The sequence below is a fragment of the Scatophagus argus genome, chromosome 22, assembly GCF_020382885.2.
Source record: "Scatophagus argus isolate fScaArg1 chromosome 22, fScaArg1.pri, whole genome shotgun sequence".
NCBI lineage: Eukaryota > Metazoa > Chordata > Actinopteri > Scatophagidae > Scatophagus > Scatophagus argus.
In genome coordinates, this window is record NC_058514.1 from 2,936,641 (window position 1) to 2,952,880 (window position 16,240).

Here is a 16,240-nt window from a genome sequence, read left to right on the forward strand (position 1 = left end):
AGTCCCCCAAACATCCCATACTGAATAACTTTACGCTCTTCTCACACTAATGTCACTTTGTCCTGGATGCTTGTTGTCGCTCTTAAACTGATGAGGTTTTCCAAGCGGTGATCATCCTCGCTGCCTTCTTCAGTGCAGTCTGTCCACATCTTTCCGAGCTGCGTCACTCTGCACCGTGCATAACTTAAAGAAAATCTTTAGAGTAGAAGCCTTCAGTTTGTCCGACTGATCACGTTAAGGGAGGTCGTTAACATGAGCCGTCTGTGAGCTCTTCAGCTTCAACGTGTCCAAGTTCATCCTTCTTCCTGTTTGTATGCCGTCGGGCTCTTGGCGTTGTTTGAATTTTACACCATTTGGTCCTTTTCCGTGCATTTAATAGTCACCTTAGAGTAACTCTGCACTACTTTAGCATTGAATTCCTGCGATACTGTCAGACACATCATGGACAGCTGAAAAAAAATCAATGCAGCACAATCGAAGATTGGATTGTCGTTTTTATTCCACAACACCTGGTGTCTACATTACCCACAATGCAACGTGACCACACACAGCTCTGCCTGTGATCTGGGTGTTAACAATGTAGCCCTGAACTGCAAGCCACAAGCATAAATCAGCAGGTAAAATTGTTGAATTTCGGGTTTAAAGTCTTTCAAGACAAGTGAGTCTGAATTTTAAAATCAACAACTGTTGAGGCAGTTGGAGGAGATCGTTAAAATGATAAACAACAACGGCACAAGGTCAAAAACAGAAGCGACGTTTAAATCAGTCGGCCTGACTATAAAACGACCTTGACTTCACCTTTCCTGGTGGTGAACTTTTCAGATGGGTTGTTAGAAGAAACGAGCGAACGAGAATTCAGACGGAGGACCTGTAAGTCAAGCCAAAAACAAGAGATCTGATTTTATTTGTGTGAGAACACAGAGTGGCATCACACCAGTTTTTACACTCCCACAGACAAACATATGACAAATAATGGCTGATGAAAAAAGATTTGGAAAGTAATTTACGGTTCTGAATCCTCCTGTAAATCTAATTTGTGTGCATAAAAAATCTCCCAGCATCACACTCGGCATCTTCACAGATGCCTGCTATGAAACACTGCTGTGTTCTCAAATGGAAATAACCAATGACAATCACATTCATAGAGTGTCTGCTGTTTTCACCTACAGAAACACACAACAGCTAAACGTCCATTCGGGACATTCAGGACGCACTTGTGTCCCAAAGGTCCACTGACCACCAGTTTTAACAATAAACAGCAACCACGGACTGCAATCTAACAAACCGCTGATTAGCTTGAGTGCTCAGAGCCAGCTGTGAGGCCTAATTTAAACACTCTGTTCCCGTTTCATTGCAGAAAAATAGAAACCTCTCTGTCGCAAAACCATCCCGAGTGTCTCAAAGCCCAGCAGCTGCGAGCTGGATTATCTTGGAGTGAAGTTACGACGTTGAGCTCCATCACAGTCCTAATGAGTGGCACAGCCTGGCAGTTTCAGCCTTTGCAGTTTTGTGTGTGTGTGTGTGTGTGTGTGTCTCAGATCAAAGCTGCTTTTTATTCCCCTGAGTCACATGTTGGCTTTCCCCAGTTTTTTCCCACCATGTCAGGGGAGCAGATCTTCAGAAACTGTCTCACTTGACACAGTTGTCTCTGCTGGAGTTTGAGAGTACATGTACTCATGTGCTGTACTTTAGTACAGCTTTGAGGTACTTCTGCTTTAGTCTATGTTACGCAACTTTACACTTCAGGGGGAAATCTTTTTACTTGACAGCAGATTTTTCATGGAAACATATGATGAGGTTAGACTGAAAATTCGTTTTGTCAAAACAATAATCGAAATGTCACAATTACAAAAATCCCAGCCACTTCACTGTTCAACCAAGAGTCCAAAATGCAAAAGTATTTACTAATTTATTTATTATATATATATACTTATTAATATATTTACTATAAACATCTCATAACCCGCCAGGTTTATAGATTTATCTTGTGACCCTCTGGGTTGGAAAACACAGGACTAAATTGTATACTAAATGACTAAAAACTGGCTCCCTCTTAGGTAGCCGTACGGTAAAAATCGTATTAACAACCGAATGTGATATACAACTAGAAGAGTGTACTCAGACACAACGGGCGTGTCTGAGGCAGTTGGCGATCACTTAAGAAGAGCGAGGACTCAGCTGACGGTGGGATAGAACTGAGCAGTCAATTAAAAGTTTTTTAAAAACTGTGGATCACGGCCACCACGAGCGATCCTCGAGCACACGAGTCTTAAATGTGTTTGCACTTTGCAGAGATAATTCATCCGCAGTATTTAAGTACATCTTGCTGCATCTTTAAACCAGCAGCCTCATTGAGCATCATGCCGTCCGTCATCTCTCCTCCTCACTCGCTCAGAAGCATCACGTTCAGGCCACTGTGAAATCCGCCATTAAAAGATTTTCTCGGGGCGACTTAAATAGCCAGTACTGAGGCTCTTGCTCTCTGTGAGCAGCCTGAAATCCCACAGTGATTGTAAGAAAATCCTCCCTGTCAGAAGTCATTTCAGGTGGTATCGGGGCCGCTGTGATGTGCTATCAAAGGCAGCACATACAGCACAGAGGCAGCCCTCGTCTCCGGCGAGGAGACGTCCTGAATGTTCGATGAGCGCTTCTGGTAGACAGAAGAGCAGCCATGAGTAACGACGATCGCTGTAATGATGCAGCCTTTTTCTTTGCCTCTTTGCAGATGTTCAAAAACACAGTGAGGTTTGATGGTCTGTTTTACGGCTTTAAAGTCTTTTGCATAACTTTGCACAGTTTCTGGCAGGCGAACATCAGGCAGAGCTGGAATCCTGCCTGAGGAGAGAGAGAGAGAGAGACAACTTTTATGTCTTTCTCCTCCAAGAAAATCACCCTACAAACTGTTGGCGAAAGTCGCCGACTACGATCAAATGACACAACTGAAACGCTGAGGTACAGTCGTGTCATTCTCAACCTCAAACCTCAGGACATCACACGTACTAACTGCTGTAACACGGAAAACGAGGAGTAAAAATAAAAACCCTCCTGAAACTCCACTGGAGCCAGTGTTTGGTTTGTCCTCTCTGGGCTCCTGTAGAAACATGGCGGACTTTGTGGAAGAGGGCCTGCTCTCTCTGTGGCTTTCATCCACCCACCTCGACTCCGCATTGTTGGATGCACACCAGTCAATGTGGTGTCATCCACAAACAGATCTCACCAAAAGTTGGTGGGGGGGATATCTTCCATGTTTCATCCCTCCAGTCGAGTTTAGGAGCACTGAAATTCATCTGACACGCCAAGGAAGACAAACCAAACTTTATGATGGTTTTGTCACCAGCGAGTGAGTTTTTTGAATAAACGAGCTTGTAAAAAAAAAAGGCTGTCTCGAGGATGATGCACGCCAAATGGATTTTTCACAACCTAAAGACCTCTAAGGTTATTAATGGCTTATTATTTATGTGTAAAGCTGTGAGAAGAGATTTATTTGCCATTAACACATCCATTAGTTGCAACTTATAAACCATTTTAAAAGCGCTGTGTCACTGTGAGCGTGCTCAGTGTGGAGCGGCTCTAATGGGAGGTTGCACATTGATAACCTGGATGGCCACCTGGGTCTCACAGACGCACACACATGAAGACTGGCCTGAACCCGTGAGCCCTCATTCCCGGGCTGTAAATCCATGGAGTCAGAGGTGGGTTTGTTCAAAGTGCTGCTGAAGCATTTCCAACACGGGGCCCATTTCCTGGTTGTCCGATCAGCAGCTCCCTGTGCAGTAAGTGGCTTCCCTCGCGGCGCTCTTTGCCTACTAAGTGGTCTGGCATTCGGAGCCAAAAATAAAAGGTCCATTTGGTAGCTGGAGGGCTTATTGATCCAGAATATCAGGAAAGAGGGGACAGCTGCATGTGCTGCAGCTCAGTTATGTGTTGCTGTTAAAACGTGACAGGGAACACAAAAGCTGTGGCTGCTTCATGTTTGATGCATGATAACACACTCTGATATTATTACGTGAAAGCTCGGTGTGTTGGGTGGCATTCAATTTTACACCTCTTCAGAAAGATGTCAAGTGGAACCAGGATGTGTGCTGCTTATCACTGTCACATTGTGTCCTGGAAAGGATACGCTGAGACACTATCGGGAGATGCGTCTCCAGAGGAGACGGCCAGATAATGAGAGCGGATCCGGGGAACGTTTGAAAGCTGAAATCTGCATAGTGAAATACTGCTTGCAACAGGATGTCATATTTACTCCTTAACATCATGTATTCTAGATTTCCTCCTGACAAGAGATGCACAAGAATTCTTCTTTATTCATTTGTTAGTTTGACCTGTTTCGATCACCAAAGGACGGAAAAGCAAATGTCAAATAAAGATCAAAATCTAATAAATAAATAAAGAGAAACTACTTAGAGAGATACACTTATCTTAAGATCTGTCTTTTTTTAAATACTGATATTGCTGTTAGCTGATAAAAGTCCTGTTAAACCACTCTAAACATGATAAACCTGTTCATGTGTACGGTTCAATGAGATTATTTACCAAAGTTTCCCTGTCAGTAAAGCCAGTGTGATCATGTGTTCACATGTGGTGTCTGTGGAGGTTTACACTCAGTTTGGTTCACACTCCCTGCTGTAATAGCATTGTTTTAAAGGTCGACTGTACACCTGCTCGGCACCAAAGAGCGGACAGATAAAGTTATCGACCTGCTGGCGGACACAGTGCAGCGTTTAGCAGCTTTGGAGGAAGATGCTGCCATTAGGAGTTGGTGGAGACCAAAAACAGAGCTAAAAGGAGAGAGAATATTGGACTTACAGCCACTAAGTGTAAAAAACACAACTTCAGTCGAATTCTAATGTTACTCAGGTTTGCTTCCATTTTAACATGTGAAATACTAAACATCCATCCAGGTCCATTATCTGTCTTATCATTACCTGTAGATGAACCTTGTCATACATGTTATGTGTTAAATTTAAAATCTCTTGCTTATTTCGTGCAATTATGTGATGTCTTTTCACTTTTCACTTTCAATCTGAATGTCAGGCCAAATAAATCACTGCTTTTGCCCCTGAATATAAACGCCATGAACCGAGTTCTTATAAAATAGACATGAAATAAATAAATAAAAGCCAGAACCTGCTGGCCATAATTGGCTCTTGATCAAAGCATCTCTAATTTGGAGGAAAAAGGCCACATGGATGTGAACTCAGAGAACATTTGCAGCGTAGTTGAGATGGTCTGGATTTAAAGCAGAGTGGCTAATGACATCAGCCCGGTCTTTATCCTCTCACACATATAATGAAGAACCGGAAGAGTCTGAGAGGCTTTAGAGTGATGTAACATGACCACACATGAGGCTAAGATACTGACATGAACACACACACACACGGGAGAAGCTATTAGCAGAAAAAAAAAATCTGAGTGATGTGTTCACCTCAAGGTTTTTAGATGCCCTCTTTTCATTTACTCTACTCAGTGAAGTGCTCAGCTGGTCCCCCTCTGGCTTCAGGCCCCACAGGTGCCGCCTGCAAAGGAAAACATTTCTTTTTTGAAGCTCAGCGAGGTCTCGGTGGATGGACGGTGATTTTTACAGAAATCACAAAAAAATGCCACAGAAGCAGAAACAAAAAGAGAGTGAGAGATGGCAACACATGCAGGGAGAATCAGCCAAGTTAAAAGCCAGCCAAGTCAGCTGAAGCTCACAGATCTGAACTGCAGACTAATTCAGAGTCTGAGGATTAAGAAAGTAGATCACCTCCTTTAGCTGATGAGGACTTTAAAGGGACAGTAACTGATCTGTGACCTCAATCGGCCTCTCAACTCGACTTGTAGGAAGGGACAGACGCTTCAACAAGCCGCATGCTAGCTGCATTTCACAACATACAGCCGTGATGCAACAGGAACATTTAGGAAAGTAATTAAAGATAGACAAAGACAATATAATCATCACTGTGCTTCTTTGGTCGCTAGAGAATGAAGGTTTTTTGTCCTTGTAGAGATAAATAACTTGTGACGCCAGTCATCATGCGGTCCTCAAATTTAGATTCAATAGAAAACAAATGTTTTATATCATTTTGCCTGTTCTACAATTCTTCATTTTATTACTTCACTGACGATTTTATCCAAACGTGATCTGCATATTTTGTCTTTAAGGACATTTGACATGTGGACAGGAGGACAGTAAAGGTTAAAATAATCTTTTTTAGCGCCTGTTCTCAACAAATTTGTTTATTTCTTAGCACTTCAAGAACTTCTTGTTTTAAACTAAACTGACCTTGTGGTGAACCTTTTTTTGTCAAGGTCAGCAATAAGTTTTGAACTCTTCAAACCATTAAGAGAGATGGAAATTTGGAAATCTGCAATATTATGATAATCAACCAGACTCAAGAATGAACTTTAAGTTTCAAAAAAGTCCAAAATTGAAAATGAGCATTGAACTGGGTGGGTGATAATTTTTTTTTTAACCAGTTAAAAGTTATATTACATACACATTACAGTATTTCCTGAGCATTTAAGCCCCTCCACAGATGAGTTATGGCTGTTCTTTGCTTTGGGAAAAGGGGAAAAAAAGCCCTTTGAAACATAAATGTAAAAAATATAGATCCTCGTGACATCAAGTGCACAAAACCCTAAAACAAGCTTGAAATGTGTCCTTTAAAGACTACCACCCAGATGATCGGCGAACTACTTAATAGAGCTGTCATCCTGAGAATAAATCACAGCTTTGGCAAGGCAATGTAAAGGTGTCACAGAGGGCGAGGTGTTTTATAGGGTGTGTGCTCTGGTGGGGAGGTGAGACTGAACATCCTCACCATGATACTGCAATCACAGCCAGACTTCAGGTCGTCATATTGGCCTGTCAGTGTGCTCACGAACCTGCTCCGGTCAGGAGAGGAAGTTGACGTCTGCATGGCCAGTTTCAGCAGCGTGCTCAGTCCTGCAGCGGTGCTTTGGATTACAACATTTCCTACGGTTTAACTTCAGTGTTTATGCACACTATATTTCATTCTATTCCTGCTAAAAGCTAACATCAACATGCTAGATTCAAGATTCAAGAGTCTTTATTGTCATTATGCAAGCATAATGAAATTTTGTACAGATTCTTGGCTTAAACGCACACGTATAAATAGCAGCAGAAAAATTAAAAATGAACACATAAGAAAAATATAAAAATATAAAACACACAAAGTAAAGTAAATAAAGTGCACTTAGTGCCATGTTAACATATTGGCTTAAAATAACCATGCTAACATGTTGGCGTTTTGCAGGTGTAATGTTTAGCATGTTTCAAATCTTTGTCTAGCATTCTAGCATGTCAACGTCTGCTAATTAGCATTGAAACTACAGGATAACTCGTAATTTGAGATTTGTAGCTGGTGTTGACAGACAAATATTTATATTTTTCACCATAAAGCGTCCACTGAGCTTATTTCAAGTGTAGAGACAAGACTATGACAGCACTAACATGATAATGTTTAGCTGGTATAATGTTTACAAAGGTATGTTCACCATCTTAGCTTTGTGTGTTAGCATGCTAACATTTGACAGTTAGCACTAAGCAAACTCCTGCAGATACTTGGTCATAAACCAAAGTATTGGACGAATTGTTGTTTGTTTGTTTTTTTAATTTACTTTATTAATCCCAAACCGGGATTGCTTAATTTACTTAATTTTGACTTAATGGTGGCACTAAATGAACAGTTAAGCAATCACCAGTGTAGTACACAGTAGCTTGTAACCATTAGTGTTTGTAGGACTACATAAAATCCCAAACCATCTAGTAGATGTTGAGATATTTCAGTGAATAAGTGAACGTTCTGACCTGTTGGTGGCAGTAGACAACAGAAGACTGTAGGATTTGCTCTCTGGCTGGATCGAACTTCTCCACAAAACTTCATTCTTTCTTCCACCCAATAGTTGTTGAGATGTTTATATCTGGACCAAAGAGGTCGACCCACTGACCCACTATTTAATTAACACCGCTAGAGACAGGAAAACGAGACAGCGATGACATAAGTAATCACAAGAACACATATAAATCACAAGTGTAAAGTCGTGAGAATTAAACACAAGCAAAAACAGAATAACACTGCACCTGTGTTGTCAAGGTCACATCACTTTGAGCTATTTGCTGCAGTTCATTGATGAATAAGAGGTCATCACCACACGATGATGAGTTTGTCTATAGCCGAGGCGTGATGGACAGATGGGGCTGCAGGAGAGGCTGGAGCCCGTTCGAGGTTAAACCAAAAACCGGTGTGTCTGATTGGGGAATTGCAAGGTATTTAGAGCCTTAAGTGTGACTGACAGTTTTGATTGCAGAGTAGTTAGGATGTGGGATGAGCAGAGAGATGGAGATTATGTGAGACGGGGAGAAGTAGAAGACTGTCAGGGCTGCCATCCAGATGAAAATGACATCCGGAGTCCTCTTTCTTCAGACGCCTCTGCGACCGTAATTATCCTCCACAAAATGAACACTCCTTGCTTCAGGTTAAACTGCAAAGAAATGAGCAGCAGTGATATGGGTGTTTATTGACATGGAGAAATTTCAATGCACCAACAGAACATAAAATAACGGGAGGCCACTTTAAGCATGAGAAGACTGGCCGATGTTGTTGGACCGATAAGGGGACGTACTGTACCTGTGATAAGAATGTTTTCACACCTGTAGTTTGGTTCTTTTGGTCCAAGCAAAAGTGGGGGAAAAAAATGATAAATCTGTATTTTAGTTCTGATCCGGTTCCTGTTCATGCCAACGTTTTACTGAAGTCTCTTGGACAGTGTTAGGGTTTGTCATCCTGAAATCATCACAACAGAAAGAAATTTTCACTTTTGTTCCCTTTTGATGTGTATAATTATGTACTTTGTGAAAGATGATCATTACTATAAATACAGTACAATCTATGGTATTGTTATGCCAACTATTGTTCAGGAAGCGATGGGAAGAAAAGGAGGCGTCTTAATGATTCAGGGTTACTCAGGAACAGCAGTTTTAACAGCTTTTGAGTTTGTCATCAGAGAGAATACCTGCACTGACAAACATACATGTTTCCACGGTTACCACGTGATTTGCATAAATATACATTTGGCTTATACAGCTAAATTATAAGGTTGCTTGCTGAACAGATTTCATGATCAGCAGGTGGATTTATTCTAAGTTTAACCATTGAAATAATGCAAAATTAACATATCTGCTCTCACAAATCCTGTGGTGGGTCTGCTTGAATTCAAACCACAACACAACACAATAAATTGCTCCAGAGTCTTCTTGACTGCGGGCCAAGACCGCCATAACTTTTCAAGCGATCTCAGCCCAGTCATTTGGTCCACAAACATTGCTCAGCTCTACGGAGCATTTTAGTGTCTTTCAGCTGATTGTTTTGGGTTTAAGGCCAGCAGCAGCAGCTGACTGCAGCTTTAAACCAGGAGGTGTAGACCTTTATCATTCTCTCAGTTTCTGGTTTAAGACATAAATCAGGTTACGCCACTAAATTTTCTGTCTTTTTGATATTTTTTTTTTTTTTTTTACATTTGAAGTTAAATGCAAATTGGTGCTATAGCAGTCTCATAAATTTTAACAGACATATCTCAGCTGTCATGAGAAGTTTGGCACAATCCATCCTTGTACAAGTAACCTTATACTATCAAACAGAATTCAAGGATTTTCCAAAAAACCAAGGTCCATCGCTGCGTCTGTTTTGATGCATATCCAGATTAAATCTTTAAAATTATCAGAACAATGAGGCCTCTGTGAACGTACGTGCCCTCCGACTGCTCTCTGTTTGTTTTTAATGCTTTATTTTACACCAAATTACACTTTTATTGCACACTTTTGGACACTTGCTTTATGTGGACAAGCGTCTGGGACCTCACAGGCTCCATTACCTCAGCTAAGCTGATTTAACATTCATGATGTTACACGAGAGAAATTTCTCAGCACTGCCGTTATTAAAAACTGTCAGAGTTTAACGTCTAATTAAGCCCACAATTTGCTTGCATGAAGCAACACGTTTCCTCAAGAGCAATGTTTCTGTCTGAGACGCAGCTTTTATAACATACTATAGCCTTAATTTCTGCACTATTAGCCAGAGGGAGGCTTTATACATGTTTCATGACTTCTGCCTGCTTCTCTTATGTTTTCACTGAGGCCAGAGGAGGAAACTTGGACGTCCGCTGGCATTTTCCAAAGCTGTGCTGCACTTAAAACTGGTGGGATGATGATGGGACAATGTCCAGTTGCCAGGCAGAGACGGACAGACAGACAGAGAGAGAGTGAGACATCATTGAAGCTGATGTGGAGATAACGAGGTCTTTCCAGGAGCCTCTGCAGGATGTGGGCCTGCTGAAGTCTTAGGGTTTAATAACACCCCTAATCAGGAGGTGGTCACAGAGCGCGGGGGCGAAGGGGGGTGGGGGGCAGCGAGGGATTTGGACAGGAAATAAGTGCGCCGCATAGCATGACAGGAGGAAGATTGGCACCTCCGACTTTGACATCCCCCGTGTGCTGATGTTGAACAGCATGTGTGTGTGTGTGTGTGTGTGTGTGTGAGACACACAGGAGTGTGTTTCATAGCAGCTGGGGGGGAGGGGGGGCACACACGAGTGTCAGCCATCAGTACTGTGTTATTTTCCTCTGCCGGAGAAAATGTTCCCAATCTGCTGTTGTATTATCGTATTGTATTATGTGTCCCTGAGGGAGCGTCACTAAATAGCCTGCTCCCCACTGCACGAGGGATCAGTGACAAATCCCCCAGCAGAGGAAAGTGATCATCTCAAGAAGCATAAGCTTGTCTCAGAGGAGAACAAAACACTCTGATGTTACTGCTGCCTTTTGAGTCTTATGGGAGGCTCCAGAATAACACTAACTAACTTCTAATTATTGCAAGCTGTAGATGTCTGTCCTGCACATCAAATCCACAATAATTATGAGATTTTATTGTGTCACTTATAGTTCATATTTATCCACATTTGTCAAAAAAAAAAACAAAAAAAAAACGCAATTTCGAATCTAAATCGTCTCTTACTCTTACTTGTCTGTTTTGTAAGGACAAAAGTCATTCTGATTCTGAGTGTTTTTGAAAACCCATCCAGGCACTTTTGGACAAAGTCCACTCAGTCAGTCACAGCTCTACTTGGTCCTGATTGATTCCTCTTATTAAGTAATTGCTAAAATCCTTCCAGTCAGACCAGTTTGCCGCATGTGAATAGGAAAACCTCCATTACTAACAGAGCTGCCAAAACGTCACATGGTGTTTGTTTTTTAAATGGAAACAGTGGCGGTGGTGCATTGAATATCAGACTCAATGCAGCTCTGATGAAAAAGCTGGATTTGTGAATCCACTGCTTTTAACGTGTTGCTCTTTGGGTTTTCACTCCTGATATGCTAACTGAACTGGACTGTTTCTCAATCTGCTGCAAGACACATCATGTGAAGTAAACTTATTATCGGCTTATCCAGGGTGCAGGAAATGCAGAAGTGAAAAAATCTGCCAGATTGGTGTTTTATTGAAAAAATCCATTTGATTCGAGTTCATTTGACTTTGACAGGATTTTTCCTGCTCACCAGTGGAACTATTTTCGCATTGAATGTCCTCCAAGGGATGTTGTTTTCTATCAGTTGTGGTTCAGTACCATTTTCATTTTTAAACCACATTTGCAAAAGATCATTATTCTCTTCACGAGCAATGAAAATGAACAGAGGAAAACCAAACAATGCCAAGAATAATAATGATAATAATAATAAGACAAAGAAGAAGAAGAAGAGTGGTGTCAAACTAAAAAATATCTGAATATCCTCACAGATCTGATGTAAAACTACCCCAGAGTCTTCTGGACGTCTAGAACAGGTTCAGCACCTCAGTTGGTAAAGATCGTCAAGTCGAGCAAAGCGCTGAAGTCCTTCCCCGCCTCATTATGATTTGATCATCCCGTCTCCCCAGGAGTAATGTCATTGGTGTAACCAGGATGGTGGAGGAGGGGCGGAGCAGGGGGGGCGATTGCAGCCTGGCCCTGCTGCCCTGGCCTGTTCTGACAGTTACGAGGCGTCGTCGGCTGACTAACCTCAGACGACCGGAAACTTCTGCAAAAGTTCCCCGTCGGAGCTGAAAGGGAAAAGAAAGAGAAAAACAAGGCTGAGCTTTGAGTCTCGCCTCGCTGTGATGGGATGTGACAGGACCGCGAACCAACAGTACGCCGAATCGACTGTCGAATGACTTCTTGATCCCTCGGGCCTTTCAGTCTGAGCTCACAGTCGAGATATTCTGGACATCAAAGCCAGTTTCTAACGACCTCGCAGATTAAATGCAGCCCGTGTTGTTGTCATTGTTTCTCTGCGACGGCCGCTTGGGTCACTTTGATATGAATTATGAATGCAAACACAACTGCTTGTTTGTGAATAAATCATGACACTCTCAGACATGAATGAAGGCCTCCGAGTGCATTGAGCCTCTGCTTGTTGTGCAGTTTTTTGGTTTTTCTGTTTAGAAATCCAGTCCCATACGAAGTAAATATCCTCGTTTAATCCGCAGATAGCAGACATAACTGCTTTAATTGTCCGTGGCTTGAGGACGCAAATCGATCTGTAGCTTTTCTGAAGTCACATACACTGAAAACATGACCACAAACCTGCAAAACTGCGACAAAAACATCCAAACAACAACAAAATCCCCGTCCTGCCCATCCTCTCCCTCCTCCTCCTCCTCCTCAATATGTTTGTACATCTACTCAGTCCAGAGCGAGCTCCTCTCTCCCTGGCTTCATAATTACGAGATGAAGCAAGTTGAATTCCACTTAATTAGGACCTGAGGGCAAAGAGAGAGAGAATAAGTTCACGCAATTAATCTCAGCCCAAAGGCGACCATTGGGTTCTGTGTTTTCAGCAAAAAGACAAACAAATGGGCAGGTTTGATGCATTATGTCTGTATGGTTACAGCCGCTCCTCCTCGCCACCAAGCTGCAACATTTTCATATGAAAGAGAGCAATAAGATGTCCTGGTCATGACCCAGTGGGAGCACAGTTCACTACTGAACTGGATGCAGACACTCACAACACGCTGAATTATGTAACCGCAGCAGCTGAGTGCGTAGAAGGCAGTTCAGGTTGATCTCCCCACGTCACCCGCTGCAGTCACGTCTGCTAAAATATTTTGTTTCAGCAGCACAGACGCTTCTTAACGATCGTCCAAGTATCACAGGAATACTACAAGCTGCAGTGCGTCTCCAAGGTCCTCTCACTTCTCTGCCACTACACACACAGAGTACACAGGCTACGATGAAGAGTAGAAGTGAGTATTTATAGTATATATTTTAGAGAACAGTTACAACTCTGCCTCCTCCGTCAGCACCACTTACAGCACCATGAACGTTTACATTTTAAAACAGGATGAAAACACACCATCATCACATTATAACGTTGAAGCTATTAGCTAACAGTTGTCTAATCAAACCTCCATCTGCATTGGGGTCATGTTTCTGGGTCACCTGTTGCCCAGAATCAGGTGTTGCAGTGATTACTGGTTTGGGTGTGTGTGTCATTCATCGTTTGGACCGTGAACTCCGCCCGGTCTCACCTGCCTGCCTGGGCGCAGCACAGGTCTGTGGAGTCTTTCTCCTCGGCTGCTGGTGTTTGAAGAACCAAACAACACAATGGAAAGTGAGCGCTCTGACAGACCTCTGAATGTTTGTGTTTTTTCTTCCTTTAACGACACTGAACGCGTCACGTCACGCAGCGACCGTCTGCTTACGTGGTTGGCCCCTACCTCTTCCTGTTGTCTGTTGTCACTTCAAAAACCCCGTGAAGCAATCCAGTTAACGCATCAAACCAGAGAGGGTAATGCGGGAGCACGCTCGCATAAATATGTGTTCCTTTCAGTTTTTTCATCTTCTTTGTGTCTGCAGTTTAATTCACCAGCATGTCTGTGGGCTGGTTTCGGCTATTTCCGTGCTGGCAGGAAGAAACGCTTTGCAAAACTCCCCGACTCACAGTTTGTAAAGCTGAGATGCATCGTATTTACTCTGCCAAAGAAATGATCCACGGAAAAAGTTTGAACACTGTGTGAATAATAAGGGTTGTGCTGTGGAGAAATACTAACATTTACGCTGACCCTGAGAGTCTTCGTCTTTTTCTAAAGTTTCAAAAAACACCAAAAACTGTTTGAGACCTGTTATGTTTGCGGGTCAATCCTGTCTTTTACTTTTCATTTTGTGCTATTAGTTAAGCAAAAAAGGGCCATAAAACCACTGAGGGTGGAAAAAATGAGTCCTCTCCTCCTCACTTGACTCTGCAGCCATCTTTTTTTTTCCTTTGGTAAACAAATGAGCCACCATCAGACAGCAGCTGCATCAAGCTCGCGTTTGATCCATCAGATGTTGTCGTTGTGTCCTCTGCAGCGTCATGTCAATACGTCTCTCCCCCCGCCGCCGGCTCTCACATGTGCACGCTTTATAGATTTCCCATCGGGGGTTTATCTTCTTGATCACTGGGCCGGGATGGAGAAGACAGCCGGGTTGATTTATTCTCCTCCTCCTGAGTGAGGCAGCGGCACAAGGACACGTTGACCCATTTGAAACGGCCTGCCTCGGATGAGCCTGTGTGTGTGTGTGTGTGTGTGTCCACATGCGTTTGAGCGATGTCCATTTCAGCGTGAGAGTTAATGAGTGATGCTGTTGCCTGCTGGTGTCGAGGAGGCTGACGCGCAGGTGCAGGTCTTCGTCGTATATATCACGCCGTCTCCGAGAGGCCTGTTATGACGCCTGGCTGTCATTGTGTGAGTGTGAGTGATGCTCACCTGCTTCGTGATTTATGGAAGAGACACGTTGGGGAAGGTTGTGGCACATGGTATGATTTCAAAGTCCAAAAATAAATAAATAAAAATATAGATACATAATAGCTACAGATGCTCAATTCGGATGACAACAGGAAGACTTTAAAATAGATACCCGCCCGTTTCAGCAGATATTACAACGATGCCGAGAGTGAAAAGCAGCCGATCTGTCACTCTTCTTCAGCACTAAAGACCCGATGATGTGAAGAGGCTGCTAACAAATTTGGCAGCAGCACTCAGAATCAATACGACCACAAGAGCTACACCATCACTCGGCTCTGGATATGACTGCACCACACCCTTCTGCCGTCCTCAACAACACTTTAAATTTGCAGTAAAGCTGATGGATGAAACTTTGCACTCCACGTTTATCCAGCCGAGTGTTCGATTTCTTCATTCTCTCTGATTGAGCTTTCTCCTGAATGACTCATCTATGAATCCCGCGTTCGGTTCATCTCTGCAGGTCCACGTCTCCTCCCCAAAGAGCCACAACAACAAAACTCTGATCCATTAGATCTACTTCCCCTCAAACAGCTTCCTCAGCGGGACGTTTCATTTCCACGATCCCACCCACCCTCATCATCAATCAATAACTTCACATCGGATGAGGAGGCTGCTTGACGACTGCAATCATACAGACGTGACATCCAGAATATGTTACTCCTCTCTTGGACTCTCTGTGGCTGACTGAAGGGAAACATGGCAGCTGTTATTGAGTAATAAATGCCTACCTGATGTTTCCCTGACGCTTACCTGTTGAAACTGCCTCTCGAATGGGACCGAAATCCATTTACGATTCCGTTTGCGAAGTCACAAGGCGACTGCGCGCCCGCTGGCTTCCCCTCCGAGGTGGACGTCTAATTGCACTGATCGTCCATCAGCGATTGTAACGATGGTATTGAGCTGCAAATGAGGAGGTGCACCACGCTGTGTGGAAAACATGACTAACAATGTTAACACTGGAAAACATGTTGGTAAGGGGATTGAATTAAAGGAGGCTCAGTGAAAAGTGGGGGTATAAACAGAATACAAATGAGCTTTGAGCTTGAGAGGACATCAAAAGGCTCCTGAGCTCGTGCAGCGGCACAGTGAGGCTTGTTATTTGACAAACTTGGCGGCGGGAGTTAAGAATTGGGAGCCGCGTTTGCGTCCCGGTGGACTTGCTTGTGAAACAGCAGAAGAAGGGTTGTCCTCGCCGGAGGCCCCCTCAGGCCCGTCTTCTCAGGTGGTTTTCAGGTTTTCAAAGGCCACGGATCAGCGGACGCCGACTGTATGCTCGTGTGGAGAGTTTGAGGGGACGTGTGTTGTCTCTGTGATGTTCCCAGCCACCCCCCATCAGCGCTCCTTCCTCTCTCGCTCTGTGCTTGCTGGTTGCCATGGAAACGCTCTGCCGCTACTGCCGCCGCTGATCCCATCGCTCTCGT

General features: G+C 43.3%; 1 protein-coding gene and 1 long non-coding RNA gene across 3 annotated transcripts in view; one reads left to right on the forward strand and one right to left on the reverse strand.

Moving 5' to 3' along the window:
- Positions 1–16,240, forward strand: part of lhfpl3 (LHFPL tetraspan subfamily member 3) — a 35,547-nt gene that overhangs the window by 2,528 nt on the left and 16,779 nt on the right. The gene's annotated exons all lie outside the window — the stretch shown is intronic.
- LOC124053625 lies at positions 40–8,861 on the reverse strand. Of its 2 annotated transcripts, none has more exons than XR_006842195.1 (5): positions 8,090–8,861; positions 7,817–7,976; positions 6,807–6,899; positions 5,429–5,519; positions 40–868 (listed from the first exon to the last, which is right to left on the reverse strand). It is a non-coding gene; the product is annotated as an uncharacterized LOC124053625 (long non-coding RNA). The 2 variants fall into 2 exon arrangements; XR_006842194.1 differs by having other exon boundaries at positions 6,807–6,931; positions 8,090–8,859.